Below are 20,749 nucleotides of genomic sequence, written 5' to 3'. Positions count from 1 at the left end.
GACCCGTTTTCGGGCTGCAACGTTAATGTTGCAAACTTTTCAAACGACGATTAAGGAGTTTTTAGGTCGTGGTTCTATACTCAGTGATGCCGTTGGAGTTGATGGACTCACTTATATTCCAAGCCTTCCGCCATTATCGTTATTAGATGGCCTTAAGCCATATTTATTGTAATAAGTTCTCTTATGAGACACTCGATGTAATAAGTGTGTGATTGCTACTATGTTATAAATCCTCCGAGTACTGTGTGGTGTCAGCATTACTGATCCAGGGATGACACCGAAGCATAGAGATCAGACTGTTTGAGGTCTGGTCACTACAGAGATGGTATCAGAGCACACGCTGACTGTAGGACACGACCACTAAGCTAAAAGACCTAGATCACTTTTCACTCTCTTCTCTTCTGACCTCTCATCTTTTCTACTCTTTAGGATGGCGGATGCAAGGAACAAGTTCATACAACCAGATGAAGATACACCCTTTGGACGACACTTGAAGGAAGTCACTAGATACCTGAACATAGGAGTACCAAGCTTCACCGGAACCTACAATGCCACTTTACCTGAAGAAGAGCGCTGGATGATTCAAGTTCAAGTTCCAAGAAGGACGTTCATGCCAGTCACTGAGCCCATAGAGTTTTCTTTTGATGCACCAACTTGGAGTCTAGGAAAGAGCATGGCAGCTCACATCGCCATGGGATGCATTGGAGAAGTCTACGGCAAGAATCTCAAGGATACTATCTACCAGATTTGTGGGCGCCGAGATGAACACTGGGAGATGATCAGCACCAGGAAGGATAGATCAATCGCAGCTTTTATCCAGGAGTTAAACCATCACATTCGACGATAGGAGAACCAGATGTGCGCCGACATGATAGATCTGAAGAAGGCTAAGACTAGAATCAAGGAACTGGAGGAAGAACTCAAGGCTACACGTGAAGATTATGAAGAAGAAATTGAAGTATTGGTGGAGAAGAATGACGACCTAATCAAGAAGATTGGAATATTTATGGGAGGCCCTACGCCAGTAGATGAAGATGAAGAACCCAATGAGATTAGCCCGGAAGACTACATCATCATCGACGGCACCGACTCGGAACCAGATAGTAGCGATGATGACTATGTTGATGAAGCTGGAGCAGATATCATGGAGTCTACAACCGAAGAATATTTCTAGTAGACCACCTCATCAGTAGTAGTAGTCCACCATGTAAATATAGTAGTCCGAGCACTTTTGCGATAGTTAGATCGATTGTATGCCCTTGTTTGATTGAATGAAGTGAATTGTTTGCTTTTGCCTCATGTGCATATGGGTAGTGTTTTCTCTTTAGACCCCCCCTCTATTCTTACATCTCATCTTTTGTAAACCCTCAGATGCCTCCGAGACGTGACCCCGGATTTACCTTTCCACCGGAGCTCACCCAGCTGATCCAGCAGCAGAAATCATTGATGCAGTTGCTAGTCCAGAATCAGAATCAAGGGAACAACAACAACAACCCACCACCACCACCACCTGTTGACCACTTAGCCCATTTTCTTAGGCTGAATCCGCCGGTGTTTTCCAGTAGCACCGAGCCGATAGTAGCAGATGATTGGCTCCGCAAGATAGCTAGGGAGTTGACCACAGCAGGATGCACAGATGCGGAGAAGGTGAAGTTTGCCGCACATCAGCTAGAAGGACCCGCAGCATCATGGTGGGAGAATTTCATAGCCACTTTCCCTGTCGACACTGTCACATGGGACCAGTTTCAGCAGGCTTTTCGTACTGCACATGTTTCAGCAGGAGCTATGGCCATGAAGAAGCGTGAGTTTCGCAACTTGCGCCAAGGAGGACGGACAGTTGGCCAGTACGTGGAGGAATTTAGCAAGTTAGCACGTTATGCACCAGATGACGTCGCTACGGATGCAGCTAAGCAGGAGAAGTTTCTGGAAGGACTGAATGATGAGTTGAGCATGCAGTTGATGGTAGCAACCTTCAACAACTACCAGGAGTTGGTAGATCGTGATCTTATGATTGAAGGGAAGCAGTAGCAAATTGAGAATCGCAAGAGGAAGTATGGACAAGGAAAGTACACTTCAGGAGCTCAGCAGAAGCCATGTTTTACCCCTAGACCGGGAGGACATTTTCAGCGTACCCATGGAGGAGGTAGCTCGCACAATCACAATGGCACCAAGAATGGAAATGGCAATGGAGGAAGCAACGGCCAGAACCGCACCAACCCCTCAACCCCAGCCAAGAAGGACCTGAGCCAAGTCACTTGTTTTAAGTGTCAGAAGACCGGACATTATGCCAATGAATGTCCTGAAGGCCAAAATGGCAATGGAAGTTCTGGGAAGAAGCCGAACCCTTTCAACAGGGGACAGGTGAACCACGTTAGCGTGGAGGAGGTTGAAGCTCAGCCCGATGCAGTAATAGGTAAGTTTTTGGTTAAGTCATTTACTGCACTCGTTCTTTTTGATACTGGTGCATCGCATTCATACATATAACCTATCAACCCAAGCCCTTAGGTCACCCATGTTAGTAACCTCGCCCGAAGCAGAGTATGTGGCTAGTCTATGGTGTGATCGGTTACCATTAAGGATTGGTAACTATGTTTTTCCCTCAGACCTAATAGTATTGGAATCTCAAGGATTGGATGTGATATTAGGCATGGATTGGTTATCAAAGTATGAAGGGAATATTGAATGTGCTAGTAAGTCAATTTTGCTTACCACCCTAGAAGGGAGAAGGATCAAGTATGTATCCCGACATGTGCCAAAGAGGACTCAAGTAAATTGCTTAACAGGAGTTGTGCAGGAGGAAGTACCAGTGGTAAGGGATTTTCCTGAAGTATTTCCAGAAGAGTTGCCAGGCATGCCACCGGATAGAGATATTGAGTTTTTGATTGAGCTATTGCCAGGCACATGGCCAATATCAAAGAGACCATATAGGATGCCAGCAAAGGATTTGGTGGAAATTAAGAAGCAGATTAAGGAGTTAATGGATAAAGGATATATTTGCCCAAGTTCTTCACCTTGGGGATCGCCAGTACTTCTAGTGGAGAAGAAGGATGGATCATTAAGGTTGGTTGTTGATTATCGAGGATTGAATGAAGTAACGATCAAGAACAAGTACCCACTACCAATGATCAACGATCTGTTTGATCGATTGCAAGGAGCTAAGGTATTTTCCAAGATCGATCTGCGATCAGGATACCACCAGTTGAAGATTCGAGAACAGGATATTCCTAAGACAGCTTTTACCACCAGGTATGGGCTGTACGAGTATACCGTTATGTCATTTGGTCTGACTAACGCACCCGCATATTTTATGAACATGATGAACAAAGTGTTTATGGAGTTTTTGGATAAGTTCGTCGTAGTGTTCATTGATGATATCCTGGTTTACTTGAAGAATGAAAAGGAGCATAAGGAGCATTTGCGTATGGTACTTGGAAAGCTCAGAGAACATCAATTATATGCCAAGTTCAGCAAATGTGAGTTTTGGTTGAAGGAAGTAGGATTCCTCGGACACGTTATATCTGGAGAAGGTATAGCAGTTGATCCCACTAAAGTTGATACCGTGACCAAGTGGGAAGTCCCAACAATAGTTGGAGAGATCCGGAATTTTCTTGGACTCGCGGGATACTATCGGAGATTTATTGAGAATTTCTCAAAGATTGCGAAGCCTATGACAGAGTTGTTAAAGAAAGATACCAAGTTCATATGGACGGAGGAATGTGAGGCTAGTTTCCAGGAGTTGAAGAAACGTTTGGTTACCTCACCAGTGTTGATTTTGCCAGACCCGACCAAAGATTATGAGGTGTATTGTGACGCTTCACGTCGAGGACTTGGAGCAGTGCTTATGCAGGAAGGGAGAGTTGTTTCATATGCCTCAAGACAACTGAAGCCTCATGAGTTAAATTATGCCACGCATGATTTGGAGTTAGCAGCCGTAGTGCATGCATTGAAAACATGGAGACATTTCCTCATTGGAAATCATTGTGAGGTGTACACGGATCATAAGAGTTTGAAGTACATTTTCACACAAAAGGAGTTGAATCTCAGACAAAGGAGATGGTTGGAGCTTATCAAGGATTATGATATGAAATTGCATTATCACCTTGGAAATTCTAATGTAGTAGCTGACGCATTAAGCCATAAGAGCCATGTCAATACGTTAATGACGGGAGAAATACCCAAGGAGTTAGCGGATAATCTTCGTGAACTATGTTTGGAAATAGTTCCAAGAGGCTATGTAGCAGCATTGGAGATTCAGTCAACTTTGATGGATAGAATCAGAGAAGCTCAGAAAACTGACAAAGAGATTGCCGCTATAAAGGAGTAACTGAGCAAAGGAAAAGCTAAAGGATTTCGTGAGGATGAGCACGACACCCTATGGTTTGAAGACCGCGTTTATGTGCCCAATGACCCGGAGATCAGGAAGTTGATTTTGCAAGAGGAACAAGATTCACCATATTCGATTCACCCAGGTAATACTGTGAAACTCCAAAAATTTTAATTTGGTTTTCATCAAAAAAATTTGTTGGATTTCTTTTTTTAAAAGAAGGCATTTAAAATTTCTTTTCCAGAAAACCTTCCTCTTAAAAACTTCCTTTTCTTTGGCAAGGATTTTTATTTTTTAAAACTATGGTGTTTGATCTTTTGAAACTTCTTCTCTGTTGGTTTCCTCTCAAAATTTCCTTGGGAGTTTAATCTTTTTCTTTTAAAAAGAAACTCTATGAAAATTTGGGATTTTCATATCTTGTTAACCACCCATGGCTTTGTATTTTGTCCATGTGGTAAAGCCTCTCCAAAACCTCCCCTACTCCTTGTAATCAACCTAAGTTCTCTGTCCCAACTCATCCAAGCAAGTTTTGGATTTTATTCTAATTATTTTCCCCTCAAATCATTTCTGAAAATTATTTGGAGCCTAAGAGATTTTGAAAGCAAGTACCCTTTTTCATTTGAGTTTTGACCTCAAACCAACTCTCCTGGATAGTCCTTTGAACCCACAACCCAGAACCATCTTGATCCACTCCTCCCCTTTTCAAAATTTTCAAAATTCAGTCTCTGCAAGTTTGGACCAGATTTGCCAAATTTGGTGAAATTCATATCTACACTTCTCCAAAAATTCCACAAAAATTCAGGCAGCCTACTTGAGCAATGAGAAGCCACTACACCAAAAATCAGCTCAAGGAAAAATTCCCAGAGGCCAAAAACATTCTGTCGAACACCTGAGCTGCACTGTTCCTTTGCATTTTCAGAAATTCAGAAAAGTTCAGAGACGCCGCGCCGTTTCTTCGTCAGTGATCGGTCACCGTCCACAGTGCGCTTGGCGCGTTGCGCGCGGCCTCTTCTCCCTGGCCAGCACCCCCGCACGCGCGCTTGGCGTCTTCCCGGCGTCGGTGGTGCCCCTGGCCGCCCGCGCCGGCGTGTCTTGCGGCGGCCGAAACCCCGTTACAGCCGACAGGGAACAAGAACGGCGGCTCAACGCCGTTCCACGCCGCCCTTTGCTCCCTGGCTCTACGCGTGGCCCATGCATGCCAGCGCACGCCCGTGGCACCGTCACCGTGGCCCGGCAAGCACGGGACGTGCTCCCTGCCGCCGACGGGCCCGCGCCGCCCCGTTCTGTCGAGCTCGCCCTAAGCATCAAATCCCAGCCGGGTTAGCACCTAAATGGAGCCAGTGGACCTCCGTGATGGCGCCCAACTCCCTAAGCACCCCCGACCGAGCTCTGCGCCGCCGTAATCTTCACCGGAGACCCCCGTTCACGGCCACCGCCTCGGACCGCCTATATAAAGGGCCCCCGAGCTCACCCTCGTGCACGCATCATCTCTACACCTCACCAACGCCCCGCCAGGCCACCAGGAGGACCTCGAGGAGGTCTCCTCCCCTAGCTCCGGCTGCCCCGATCCGCCTCGGCCTCCACCTCGATTCGCTCCGCTCTCTCCGACGAGCCCCTCGATCACCCGAGCCGCCGTCCGCCGGAGCAAGGCTCGCCGCCGACGTGGTACTCGCCGGCGACCACCACCACCACCAACCGACGCGGAAGGGTGCCCTGAACACGGAGGTACCCTCCGATCTCCCTGCCTCACCGTGGATCGCCGCCGGCGACCACCGCGGCTCTCGGGCGCCGACGAGCTTCGTCCCCCCCCATTTGAAAGTTTAAACCTGACGAGTGGGACCCCACCGTCAGCCTCTCTGCCCTCTCTATTGAATCGTTTTCTGGAAGCGCCTTCGGGCAAAATGCGCTTTCCCCTATGGGCTGGCGTATTCTATACGGAAACGTTTTCTGTTTTTATGAGCTAGCCCCTGGGAACTTTCTGTTTCATTACAGATGAGTCCCTGGACAAAAACCTTTATAACTTTTAAACAGAATAATATTTTTGATTGATTCTTTTTTTATTCTCTTCAGATTTTTGTCTAGTTTTTTATCATATTTATTTGAAAAAATTTTGGAATACTTTTTGTGCACCTCGTGGTATTTACGATAGCACATATATTTTCTTTATACCGTAGATACCGAAGGAGGTGACGGAACCGCAAACTTCACCGAGCTAGGCTCCGACTACTCCGAACCAGGCAAGCATGTTTGAACTTTTGATATGATGAGTGTCTTGGCATGTTTTGCATTTAGTTAGTCTCATGGCATGTTGATGAGCATACCGATGAACGTTATTTCCATGCACTGTTGGGGTAAGTGAGTTCGATGATCCATAAGTGTATGGATGTGGATATGAATGGCCATGTGTTGGCATGAGGATGGGTAAGATGGCAGTGTTGTAGCACGCCAGTCTTATGCCAGACTATGTGACTGCAGTGTCAAACCGTATCGGTCCAGTTCCTCCCATTTCCTTCCCTGTACTACCACATGTTTACCGCAAGGAATATGGCTTAGTAAGTTGCAAACCGCTTTCCTGGTACACACCAAAAGGAGAGGCCGTGATGATGGTTCCATGGCCCTGGATTAAAGCCAGTCATCCGGTCAGGGGGCATGGGTGTTTCCGGTTGGGACCGAGAGGGGGGCACCCCTTAGAGCGCGCGTATATAAATTTGATCCCATGCTATTCGAGATTGTGATCTCCCCGTCTCAAAAGTTTTTCTTGGACGATGTCTAGGGTGATTCCTAGCATCGAGAGGTAGGATGGGTGTGTACTGGTTAGCTGTGTTTTCTTCCGAAATACCCTAGACGGAACTAGTCCTTCGTGACTACGGAAATCCGTTGGCTGTGGGAAATTTTTATACAACCTCTGCAGAGTCATATATTCCTTGAATCATCTATTCTATGTCCAAGTTCAGTATCATCTTATCCTGACAAGTGCCAGTTTTGATGACAGAGACTCCGGTGAATCACATGAGTGCTAAGTCCGGTTAAATGATTATTCCTGTGGATGGACTAGTGGCATTTCTTTTAAAGCCCTTTCTGTGATGTCGCTCAGACGTCCGACTGTGGCATTTCTTTTAAAGCCCTTTCTGTGATGTCGCCCCGACGTCCGACTGTGGCATTTCTTTTAAAGCCCTTTCTGTGATGTCGCCCTCGACGTCCGACTGTGGCATTTCTTTTAAAGCCCTTTCTGTGATGTCGCCTCAGACGTCCGACTGTGGCATTTCTTTTAAGCCCTTTATGTGATGTCGCTCAGACGTCCGACTGTGGCATTTCTTTTAAAGCCCTTATGTGGTGTCGCTAAGACGCCCGACTGTGGCATCATTTTCTTATATTTATTTGTTCACCTTTCGAGGCGTCGCTTCAGACACCCGATCGGTTTTCATTGTTTTCATTTATGTTTTGTTGGGATTTCAGGCGGACTACCGCCGTTTCCCTTTTTACTTACTTCGTTATGCTAATTTTTGAATATACATTGGTGAATTAATCGTGACGCACTCATGCATGCATTTGTTATATCTTACGTCCGAACTGTCTTGCGAGTACTTTCAAAGTACTCACTGGCTTGTTGATTTGGCCAGATGCTGACGAAGGCGATCTCATGGATGAAGAGTTCGATAGCGAGTCCGACGCCTAGAGGAATCCCAGTCAGTCTCGTGCGACCCTGGATTTGGTCACTGTATTATATCCGCTTCCGCTACCAAATAAATTCATCGAGCCTCACCTCGACGCTCGATGAGATGCCAGTTTTAGAGTCATGTATCCCACTCCCCGCTGTGTTTTTCCACCACCGCCCTATCCTCGAGTCAGTAGTATGCCTCCACACCACTGTGTCATGTCCGCCATTATGTATAATTATTGGCGTGCTTGTATTAATTTGGTTGAGCTGCCGTGGCTCGACCCTGTAATATATTTTATGCTACTGGCTTATTGTATGAAGAATTTGTCTACCGGTAAGGAGAATTTTTCTCACACTGGACTCAAAAGATTGGTTTCTCAATAAATATTTTATTGGAAAAACCGGTTGTGACAAGCTTGGTACCAGAGCCAGGCTGACTGTAGGAAGCCACTAGGTGCGATCGCTAATTGGTTATTGGCATGTTTGAGCCTTTTTCTTATTTTCTTGATTGTAGTCATTTTCTGTCAGTCAGCATAAATTTATGATCTGACCATGCAGAATTTTTGCCTACTTTTGTAGATGGCCGACAACAGCTGCGAGTCTCAGACCTTCGCCAACGTGCCCGATGGGTTCGTCAAGCTTCTTTCCTTCATCGTTCAGGTCGCGATGGGGCCATCTGTGCGCCCAGTCTTCACACTCTGCCAGCACCGAGTCAACGACAGTCTGACCATGCACCAGGTCGCGGTGCGGTTCAAGGGAGGGCGTGGTGAGTTACGCCGCTTCCGGTTCTTGGGAAGAGCCATGCCTACGGAGAAGCATGCTATGCAGATGGCAGCCCGCGAGGTGATAGCTCGTCTCAGGGATGTCCTCCCCGTAATGAAGACTCGTCGTTACCGTTATCTTCCATGCCATGTGCCTTACACCTGTCACTACGCATTCTCCTGCCCCAGAGGAGAACAAGATGAGGCTTTTGAGATGCTTATTGAGTATCTCCGGGCCCTGGAGGCAGCCTTCGACAACCTGGTGGACGACTTCGTGGCTGCCCGCATGGACTCAGTTCATGGCTGTGCTGCCAACAGGAGGGAGCTCCTACCCACCGCACCGCCACTGACTTGGGTCTCGTCCTCAGCATCTTATGCCCCTACTCGTCGCCTGCCTACCGCCGAAGAGTTCAACCAAGTTATTGCGCCCACTCCAGCGCGCACTGCACCACCCTGCGCGCCCACTCCTGTTCGTGTTGCTTCGCCCCTGGCACCCGCTCCATCCACTCAGCGCAACACTACATGTATGGAGCCTATTAGCGAGGAGGAAGTCGAGTCTCCAGCCTCGCTACGCCTCACCCTCGGCAGGGCAAAGGAGGTCGTCAACATCTCCGCCTGAGTACGCTTAGCCGCCATGCATGTACTGCTTTGTATGATATGCTTATATGTACATAGGTTGTGAGAAGTAGCCTGTTTGCGCATCATGTAGGATCTGGAGAAGTGCACTAGCATAAATAACATGTCAGGATTATGTACGCATATCCTGAGTGACGTATTGTATAATTACCGCCCGCGTGTAAGATATGTAATGAGCAGTCCTTCTCCGTGCGCAAATCGATTTGTTTTTCTTGAGTAAGCTTGGTTATTTAAAGTTTTATTTGCCAGCCTTATGCATTTATGAAATCGTCTTTGCGACTCTTTTCGCTTTTCTTATGGATTTTACAAAATATATCCCCAGAGTGAAAAATGTCTCATCCTTGGACTCGCTCCATGCCAACTCCACCAGAGGAAAATTATGATACACAACCAAGCAACGAGTTCACTCAGGGACAGTCAAGCCAACAGGGCAGTGGATCGGCACTTTCACAAATGTGCCGCCTTTATGAGCAGAGTCAGCAACAACATCGGGAAATGATGAACCAAGTCATCAACATGGGAAATCACCATGGACAGTATCAGCAGCATTCCAAGTTATCTGAGCTACAGAAGACACACCCCCAAACATTTTCTCATACTGACAAACCTCTTGAGGCCGAGGATTGGCTTCGAGATATGGAGAGAAAATTGATTATTGCAAAATGTTCAGATCTCGAGAAAGTACTATATGCTCCGCACTATCTTACAGGAGCAGCTGCATCATGGTGGGAGAATTTTCTGCACATGCACCCCAACGAAAATGATATAACCTGGGATGATTTCAAGGAAGGTTTCCGCGGTGCACACATTCCCAAGAGTATTATGAAAATCAAGAAGAGGGAATTTGATGACCTCAAACAAAGGAACCTGACAGTGTCAGAATACAACGGTCAATTTACTCTATTGTCCCGCTACGCCAATGAAGAACGTATGACTGAAAGCAAGAAGATGGAGAAATTCCTTGACGGTCTGGCACCCGCGCTTAAATGCCAACTGGTCGTTCACACTTTTCCAGATTTTAAGACACTAGTGGACAAAGCTATTACTCTGGAAAATGAGAGACGTAGCTTGGAGGATTTACGCAAGCGAAAAAGAGACCAGACTACTCTTGCGCACAACCACCGAAGCAGAACAGATTTTCAGAAAGGTGGGACACACAAACCTACGACAAACACCTCTCGCCCAATCAAGAATTTCCATGCAAGGGACAAAGAGTTCACATATCGCCCAGGCATTACTTGCTACGCTTGTGGAGAAGAAGGGCACGACGCCAAACAGTGCCCCAAGCCAAGGAACTCGACCCCGAAGCCAAACAATGGTGGAAATAATTCAGCACCCAAGCGCAACAATTTTAACCCCAACAACAACCACAGGAAGGGTCATCTAAACCACGTGACCAAAGAAGAAGCACAAAACGCTCCGGATATCGTACTCGGTACGTTTCCTGTCAACACAATACCTGCAACGGTTTTGTTTGATTCTGGAGCTTCTCACTCATTCATTTCGAAAAGTTTTGCTTTGCAAAATAATTTTTCGATGTTTCCCTTGGAAAAATCCATGATCATCAAGTCCCCTGGGATTCAGCAAGTTACTCAGAGTTACTGTCAGAATGTGGTTATTGAGTTCGAAGGATTGAAATTTTACGCCAATCTTATTGTGTTGGAAAATAAAGGACTGGATGTCATCCTAGGGATGGACTGGTTAACCACCAACAAGGGTTTTATTGTCTGTTTCAACCGGACCGTAATTCTCACGCATCACCACGGGAAGATAATAAAAGTACCAGCCAAGGAAAGAAAAATACACCGGCAACCAAGATTGAATAAGGTGGACGTTTCTGAGTTAAGCAAGGTTCCAGTGGTATGTGAATTTCCAGATCTATTTCCCGAAGAACTACCAGGCATGCCACCGGACCGAGAAATAGAATTCAGCATTGAGCTAGCACCAGGAACCACCCCCATATACAAGAAACCATACAGAATGGCACCATCCGAATTGATTGAGTTGAAGAAACAAATAAAGGAATTACTGGACAAGGGATATATTCGAGCCAGCTCCTCACCTTGGGGATCACCAATTTTATTTGCCAAAAAGAAGGATGGAACACTAAGATTGTGCATAGACTACCGAGCACTTAACATGGTCACAATCAAGAACAAATACCCGATGCCACGAATAAATGATTTATTTGATCAGCTCGCTCAGGCCAAGGTATTCTCAAAGATTGACTTAAGGTCAGGATATCATCAATTAAAAGTACGAACAGAAGATATCCCCAAAACAGCCTTCACCTCCAGATATGGACTATATGAGTTCACAGTTATGCCTTTTGGGCTAACTAATGCCCCTGCATATTTTGTTCACCTCATGAACAAAGTATTTATGAAGTATATGGACAAGTTTGTTGTGGTATTCATCGACGATATTCCAGTATACTCCAAGACACCAGAAGAGCACGCGGAACATCTCAGGATTGTGCTAGGAGAACTCAGAAAACACCAATTGTATGCCAAGTTCAGCAAATGCGAATTTTGGCTAAGACAAGTAGGCTTTCTAGGCCACGTGCTGACCCAAGACGGTATCGCAGTGGACCCGAAGAAAGTCAGGGCCATACTTGACTGGAAGGCACCAGCCAGCGTAACGGACGTACGAAGTTTCTTGGGAATGGCAGGATATTACCGCAGATTTATTGAGGGATTCTCCACCCTAGCCAAGCCAATGACGCAGTTACTCAAGAAAGACAAGAAGTTTGAATGGACAGAAGCCTGCGAAAAAAGTTTCCAGGAGTTAAAACGGAAATTAACCACAGCACCGGTATTAATTGTGCCAGACATACACAAAAACTTTGAAGTGTATTGTGACGCGTCCAGAAAGGGTCTCGGATGCGTGTTGATGCAAGAAGGCAAGGTTGTCGCATACGCTTCACGACAACTCCGCAAGCATGAGGAAAATTATCCCACTCATGACTTAGAAATGGTAGCAGTTATTCATGCACTTAAGGAATGGAGGCATTTCTTACTTGGGAATCGATGTGAAATATACACGGACCATAAAAGTCTCAAATATATTTTCACACAGCCAGAACTAAACTTACGGCAACGACGCTGGTTGGAATTGGTAAAGGATTATGATGTTGGTATCCACTATCATCCAGGGAAAGCAAATGTAGTGGCCGATGCTCTTAGTCGGAACCCCAGCTCCGACGAAAATAGTCTGCAAAGCTTAAGGCCTGAATTCCAACAAGAATTTGCCAAACTCAACTTGTCAATGATCACGGAGGGCACCATATCAAACTTGGAAATAAAGCCCGACCTTGTGGAGAGAATTAAAGAAGCTCATCCCGGTCACCCCAGTATTGAAGGAATTAAAAGAAAGGTGAGTATGGGCAAGGCCTCGGAGTTCATCATAGGCGATGATGGAATATTACGGTACGAAGACAGACTCTGTGTGCCAAACATAGAAGACCTCAAACAGCAAATCCTAGCTGAAGCACACACCACTCCATATTCAATCCACCCTGGAGGAACCAAAATGTATAAGGACATTCAGGAAAGATTTTGGTGGCACGGTATGAAGAGGGACATAGCCACATTCGTTGCATGTTGCGATTCTTGTCAACGCATAAAAGCTGAACATCAGAGACCAGCCGGACTACTGCAACCAAACAAAATACCTGAGTGGAAATGGGATGAAATAGGGATGGATTTTATTGTCGGACTACCTCGGTCAGGACACGGGAATAATGCCATATGGGTCATCACCGATAGATTAACCAAGGTGGCACATTTTATTCCAGTGAAGGCAACCTACAACACTCAGAAGCTTGCCAGGATTTATCTCTCCCGTATAGTTTGTCTACATGGAGTCCCGAAGACTATAATATCAGACCGAGGCACTCAATTTGTCTCGAAATTCTGGGATCATTTACAGCAGGCTCTGGGAACTCAATTGGCCTTCAGTACAGCCTACCATCCCCAGACTGATGGACAGACTGAACGCGTAAACCAAATTTTAGAAGACATGCTGAGAGCATGTGTCCTCACCTATGGAACCAGTTGGGAGGAAAGTCTGCCATATGCCGAGTTCGCATATAACAACAGCTGCCAGGCCAGCCTGCGAATGGCACCTTTTGAAGCCCTATACGGACGGAGGTGTCGTACCCCGCTAAATTGGTCAGAGACCGGAGACAGCCGTATCTTCGGCCCAGACATGCTTAAAGAAGCCGAGGAAAAGGTCAACCTAATCAGGGACTGACTCAAGACCGCTCAAAGCCGACAGAAGAGCTATTACGATCAGAAACATCGTGGGGTAAATTTTAAACCCGGTGAATTTGTGTACCTACGAGTATCACCTATGAGGGGACTACAACGGTTCAAGATTAAAGGGAAGTTAGCACCAAGATTCATTGGACCATTCTGCATAGTGGCACGAAGAGGCACTGTAGCCTACCAGCTAGACTTACCCGAAGACTTGTCCGACATTCACAACGTGTTCCACGTCTCTCAATTAAGGAAGTGCGTAAGCAAACCAGAGAAGCAAGTATCCCATGAGAACATTGACGTGCAACCAGACCTCACTTATCGGGAACGCCCAGTAAAAATATTAGAAGAGTCTGAAAGGAGGACCCGACAGAAAACCATCAAATTTTTCAGAGTTCAGTGGAGCAATCACACCGAAAGTGAAGCAACTTGGGAAAGGGAGGATTTTCTTCGGACAGAGCATCCGCACTTATTTAAGGATCAGCTGAAATCTCGGGGACGAGATTTTTCCTAAGGGGGTAGGTGTTGTGACACTCCAAAAATTTTAATTTGGTTTTCATCAAAAAAATTTGTTGGATTTCTTTTTTTAAAAGAAGGCATTTAAAATTTCTTTTCCAGAAAACCTTCCTCTATAAAACTTCCTTTTCTTTGGCAAGGATTTTTATTTTTTAAAACTATGGTGTTTGATCTTTTGAAACTTCTTCTCTGTTGGTTTCCTCTCAAAATTTCCTTGGGAGTTTAATCTTTTTCTTTTAAAAAGAAACTCTATGAAAATTTGGGATTTTCATATCTTGTTAACCACCCATGGCTTTGTATTTTGTCCATGTGGTAAAGCCTCTCCAAAACCTCCCCTACTCCTTGTAATCAACCTAAGTTCTCTGTCCCAACTCATCCAAGCAAGTTTTGGATTTTATTCTAATTATTTTCCCCTCAAATCATTTCTGAAAATTATTTGGAGCCTAAGAGATTTTGAAAGCAAGTACCCTTTTTCATTTGAGTTTTGACCTCAAACCAACTCTCCTGGATAGTCCTTTGAACCCACAACCCAGAACCATCTTGATCCACTCCTCCCCTTTTCAAAATTTTCAAAATTCAGTCTCTGCAAGTTTGGACCAGATTTGCCAAATTTGGTGAAATTCATATCTACACTTCTCCAAAAATTCCACCAAAATTCAGGCAGCCTACTTGAGCAATGAGAAGCCACTCCACCAAAAATCAGCTCAAGGAAAAATCCCCAGAGGCCAAAAACATTCTGTCGAACACCTGAGCTGCACTGTTCCTTTGCAAATTCAGAAATTCAGATTCAGTGTTGGCGTTCTTCGTCAGTCAGACTTCACTCACGCGTCACAGTGCGCTTGGCGCGTTGCGCGCGGCCTCTTCTCCCTGGCCAGCACCCCCGCACGCGCGCTTGGCGTCTTCCCGGCGTCGGTGGCGCCCCTGGCCGCCCGCGCCGGCGTGTCTTGCGGCGGCCGAAACCCCGTTACAGCCGACAGGGAACAAGAACGGCGGCTCAACGCCGTTCCGCGCCGCCCTTTGCTCCCTGGCTCTACGCGTGGCCTCATGCATGCCAGCGCACGCCCGTGGCACCGTCACCGTGGCCCGGCAAGCACGGGACGTGCTCCCTGCCGCCGACGGGCCCGCGCCGCCCCGTTCTGTCGAGCTCGCCCTAAGCATCAAATCCCAGCCGGGTTAGCACCTAAATGGAGCCAGTGGACCTCCGTGATGGCGCCCAACTCCCTAAGCACCCCCGACCAAGCTCTGCGCCGCCGTAATCTTCACCGGAGACCCCCGTTCACGGCCACCGCCTCGGACCGCCTATATAAAGGGCCCCCGAGCTCACCCTCGTGCACGCATCTCTACACCTCACCAACGCCCCGCCAGGCCACCAGGAGGACCTCGAGGAGGTCTCCTCCCCTAGCTCCGGCTGCCCCCGATCCGCCTCGGCCTCCACCTCGATTCGCTCCGCTCTCTCCGACGAGCCCCTCGATCACCCGAGCCGCCGTCCGCCGGAGCAAGGCTCGCCGTCGACGTGGTACTCGCCGGCGACCACCACCACCACCAACCGACGCGGAAGGTGCCCTGAACACGGAGGTACCCTCCGATCCCCCTGCCTCGCCGTGGATCGCCGCCGGCGACCACCGCGGCTCTCGGGCGCCGACGAGCTTCGTCCCCCCCTTTGAAAGTTTAAACCTGACGAGTGGGACCCCGACCGTCAGCCTCTCTGCCCTCTCTATTGAATCGTTTTCTGGAAGCGCCTTCGGGCAAAATGCGCTTTCCCCTCTGGGCTGGCGTATTCTATACGAAACGTTTTCTGTTTTTATGAGCTAGCCCCTGGAAACTTTCTGTTTCATTACAGATGAGTCCCTGGACAAAAACCTTTATAACTTTTAAACAGAATAATATTTTTGATTGATTCTTTTTCTTCTCTTCAGATTTTTGTCTAGTTTTTTATCATATTTATTTGAAAAAATTTGAATACTTTTTGTGCACCTCGTGGTATTTACGATAGCACATATATTTTCTTTATACCGTAGATACCGAAGGAGGTGACGGAACCGCAAACTTCACCGAGCTAGGCTCCGACTACTCCGAACCAGGCAAGCATGTTTGAACTTTTGATATGATGAGTGTCTTGGCATGTTTTGCATTTAGTTAGTCTCATGGCATGTTGATGAGCATACCGATGAACGTTATTTCCATGCACTGTTGAGGTAAGTGAGTTCGATGATCCATAAGTGATGGATGTGATATGAATGGCCATGTGTTGGCATGAGGATGGGTAAGATGGCAGTGTTGTAGCCATGCCAGTCTTATGCCAGACTATGTGACTGCAGTGTCAAACCGTATCGGTCCAGTTCCTCCCATTTCCTTCCCTGTACTACCACATGTTTTCCGCAAGGAATATGGCTTAGTAAGTTGCAAACCGCTTTCCTGGTACACACCAAAAGGAGAGGCCGGATGATGGTTCCATGGCCCTGGATTAAAGCCAGTCATCCGGTCAGGGGGCATGGGTGTTTCCGGTTGGGACCGAGAGGGGGGCACCCCTTAGAGCGCGGTGTATATAAATTTGATCCCATGCTATTCGAGATTGTGATCTCCCCGTCTCAAAAGTTTTTCTTGGACGATGTCTAGGGTGATTCCTAGCATCGAGAGGTAGGATGGGTGTGTACTGGTTAGCTGTGTTTTCTTCCGAAATACCGTAAACGGAACTAGTCCTTCGTGACTACGGAATCCGTTGGCTGTGGGAAATTTTTGTACAAACTCTGCAGAGTCATATATTTCCTTGAACCATCTATTCTATGTCCAAGTTCAGTATCATCTTATCCAGACAAGTGCCAGTTTTGATGACAGAGACTCCGGTGAATCGTATGAGTGCTAATTCCGGTTAAATGATTATTCCTGTGGATGGACTAACCCGTTTATTTTCATGAATTGAATGTTGATTATGAGTATTATTTACTTGTGAATAAAAGCCCTTTATGTGATGTCGCTCAGACGTCCGACTGTGGCATTTCTTTTAAAGCCCTTTCTGTGATGTCGCTCAGACGTCCGACTGTGGCATTTCTTTTAAAGCCCTTTCTGTGATGTCGCTCAGACGTCCGACTGTGGCATTTCTTTTAAAGCCCTTTCTGTGATGTCGCTCAGACGTCCGACTGTGGCATTTCTTTTAAAGCCCTTTCTGTGATGTCGCTCAGACGTCCGACTGTGGCATTTCTTTTAAAGCCCTTTCTGTGATGTCGCTCAGACGTCCGACTGTGGCATTTCTTTTAAAGCCCTTTCTGTGATGTCGCTCAGACGTCCGACTGTGGCATTTCTTTTAAAGCCCTTTCTGTGATGTCGCTCAGACGTCCGACTGTGGCATTTCTTTTAAAGCCCTTTCTGTGATGTCGCTCAGACGTCCGACTGTGGCATTTCTTTTAAAGCCCTTCTATTTATTTGTTCACCTTTCGAGGCGTCGCTTCAGACACCCGTCGGTTCATTTATGTTTTTTGGGATTTTCAGGCGGACTACCGCCGTTTCCCTTTTTACTTACTTCGTTATGCTAATTTTTGAATATACATTGGTGAATTAATCGTGACGCACTCATGCATGCATTTGTTATATCTTACGTCCGAACTGTCTTGCGAGTACTTTCAAAGTACTCACTGGCTTGTTGATTTGGCCAGATGCTGACGAAGGCGATCTCATGGATGAAGAGTTCGATAGCGAGTCCGACGCCTAGAGGAATCCCAGTCAGTCTCGTGCGACCCTGGATTTGGTCACTATATTATATCCGCTTCCGCTACCAAATAAATTCATCGAGCCTCACCTCGACGCTCGATGAGATGCCAGTTTTAGAGTCATGTATCCCACTCCCCGCTGTGTTTTTCCACCACCGCCCTATCCTCGAGTCAGTAGTATGCCTCCACACCATTGTGTCATGTCCGCCATTATGTATAATTATTGGCGTGCTTGTATTAATTTTGTTGAGCTGCCGTGGCTCGACCCTGTAATATATTTTATGCTACTAGCTTATTGTATCAAGAATTTGTCTACCAGTAAGGAGAATTTTTCTCACACTGGACTCAAAAGATTGGTTTCTCAATAAATATTTTATTGGAAAACCGGTCGTGACAAATACCAAGATGTATTTGGATTTGAAGGATATTTTCTGGTGGACCGGAATGAAGAAGGATATTGTGGAGTATGTAGCAGTTTGTGATGTATGTCAGAGAGTAAAGGCAGAGCATCAGAAGCCAGCTGGATTGTTACCACCATTGCCGATACCCGAATGGAAGTGGGATAAGCTAGGCATGGATTTTATCACGGGATTACCCAGGACTCGTTCAGGCTATGACTCGATTTGGGTTGTAGTCGATCGATTGACGAAAGTAGCTCATTTCATCCCAGTAAAAGACCACCTATACCAGTGCTAAGTTGGCAAAGATATACATGACCAGGATCGTATGTCTGCATGGAGTTCCAAGGAGTATCGTATCAGATAGAGGAACCCATTTTACCTCAAAGTTCTGGAAACAGTTGCACGAAACTTTGGGAACCAGGCTAGAATTCAGTACAGCTTTTCATCCACAGACAGATGGATAGACCGAGAGAGTCAATCAGATTTTGGAGGATATGCTGAGAGCTTGTGCGCTAGATTATGGACTAGTTGGGATGATAATTTGCCATATGCAGAGTTCTCTTACAACAACAGTTACCAAACCAGTTTAAAGATGGCCCCTTTCGAAGCCTTGTACGGAAGGAGGTGCAGGACACCATTGTCATGGGACGAAGTTGGAGACCGCTAGTTGTTTGGACCTGACTTGATTAAGGAGTCTGAACGGAAGGTGAAATTGATTCGCGATAGGCTCAAGGTAGCCCAGTCCAGACAGAAGAGTTATGCAGATTCTAAACACAAGGAGACAGTTTACGAAGTCGGAGATAGAGCTTATCTTCGAGTATCTCCACTTCGGGGAACAAAGCGTTTTGGAGTTAAAGGGAAGTTAACGCCACGATTTGTAGGACCATATCGAGTTTTGGAACGTATGGGAGAAGTGGCCTACAAGTTGGAATTACCCTAAGGATTGTCAGGAGTTCATGATGTGTTCCACGTTTCTCAGTTAAAGAAGTGCCACGCGGAGATGGCTGACATACCTTTGAGAGACACAGTGCCTTTAGAAACTATTCAGTTGGATAACGATTTGACCTACGAGGACAAACCAATTAAGATCCTCGAGTTTGCCAGCCGAGTTACCCGCAGCAAGGTTATCAAGTTTTGCAAAGTTCAGTGGAGCCACCACACAGAGGATGAAGCCACCTGGGAACGAGAGGAAGATTTGCTCAAGGACCACCCTCACCTATTTTCTAGCCAACCCGAATCTCGAGGGCGAGATTCATCTTAAGGGGGGTAGGTTTGTAACATCCCAAATTTTCAATTTGGAATGTTATACATTAGATCATCAATGCATATCATATTTTATTTTGCATTTTGGTTGATCCTAGAAATTCTACGCAACTCAATGACCCACGGAGAGAGTTGGGGATTTCGTTATTTTCATATTTGAGTTTTCTCAAATTTTGAGAATAGGATCATTTGATTTTATTTATTCTATCATCAATTATTTCTATTACAAAAAAATGAGACAGGGAGTAAAATGACTTTCCCAAACTAAATAAATATTGAGGATTTAAGAATAAAATCAAATAAGATTTTATCTCGGAGTTTTTCGGTGTTTTATTTGAATTTAGGAAAAATGTGTGTTTTTCAAAATTGCATTTAGGTCCCAAATAAATGTTCACCTTGTGCGACTTGATTTTAGAAGCCTGTGAAAATTTATTTCGGAATTTTTGGAGTCTGTTTAGTATTTATTTTTATTTTTCTGCTGAGCGGAATAAAAAAATGCGAACCGACCTAACCGGGCCGTGTTCGTCCGGGACTCTGGCCCGACAGGCTTTAAAAGCCGGGGCAGCCCACCCGGGGCAAACCCTAGCCCGAGCCGCCCCGCCCACGCGCCGCCGCCGCTGCCAGCCGCCGCCGCCACCAGACACCGCCGCCGAGGTTCGCCGCCGCCTCGACTTCCGTGCCATCGATTTTTTTAAAATAGATCGGTTTTTCGTCGGTTTTTCCAACGGTTTTTTTAGATTCGGTTTTTTAAATATATTGGTTTTTCCGGTTTATTTAAATAGTGAGCGTTCGTCCGTTCGTTCGTTCTAGCGAGCGTTTGTCATTTTTCTTTTTCTCGGATTAAATCCGTGATTTTTCTGATCACGATTCCTGATCCGATTTTCGTTTTAGTATAACTTTTCGCTCGTTTATCGAAATCAGGCAATTCAAGCGCCTAGAGTTCCGTCTCGAAACCCTCTATCCGTTTAACCAACTTAAACAAGATTTTGCTACTGTAAAATTTGCCCTAGATCCAGATTACTAGAACGAAGTTGTTTTCTTTCGCCGTTTGACTTTCGTTGCTTCGTTCGATTTGTTTCTTTTTGCCAACCGGAGTTCTTAAGTTGAACCTTCTGGTTAGATCTCTTATTTGAGTTTTACTTGTGCATTAGATGAGTACTTATTGTGTGCTTGGTTGTTTGTCTGCGATAGAATACCCGGAGTGCGCCGCCTGTTACTTCGAATCGT

This window comes from Triticum urartu, chromosome 5 (genome assembly GCF_003073215.2).
Source record: "Triticum urartu cultivar G1812 chromosome 5, Tu2.1, whole genome shotgun sequence".
Lineage (NCBI taxonomy): Eukaryota > Viridiplantae > Streptophyta > Magnoliopsida > Poales > Poaceae > Triticum > Triticum urartu.
The sequence above is the reverse complement of the archived record's forward strand: the minus strand, read 5'-3'. Positions refer to the sequence as shown.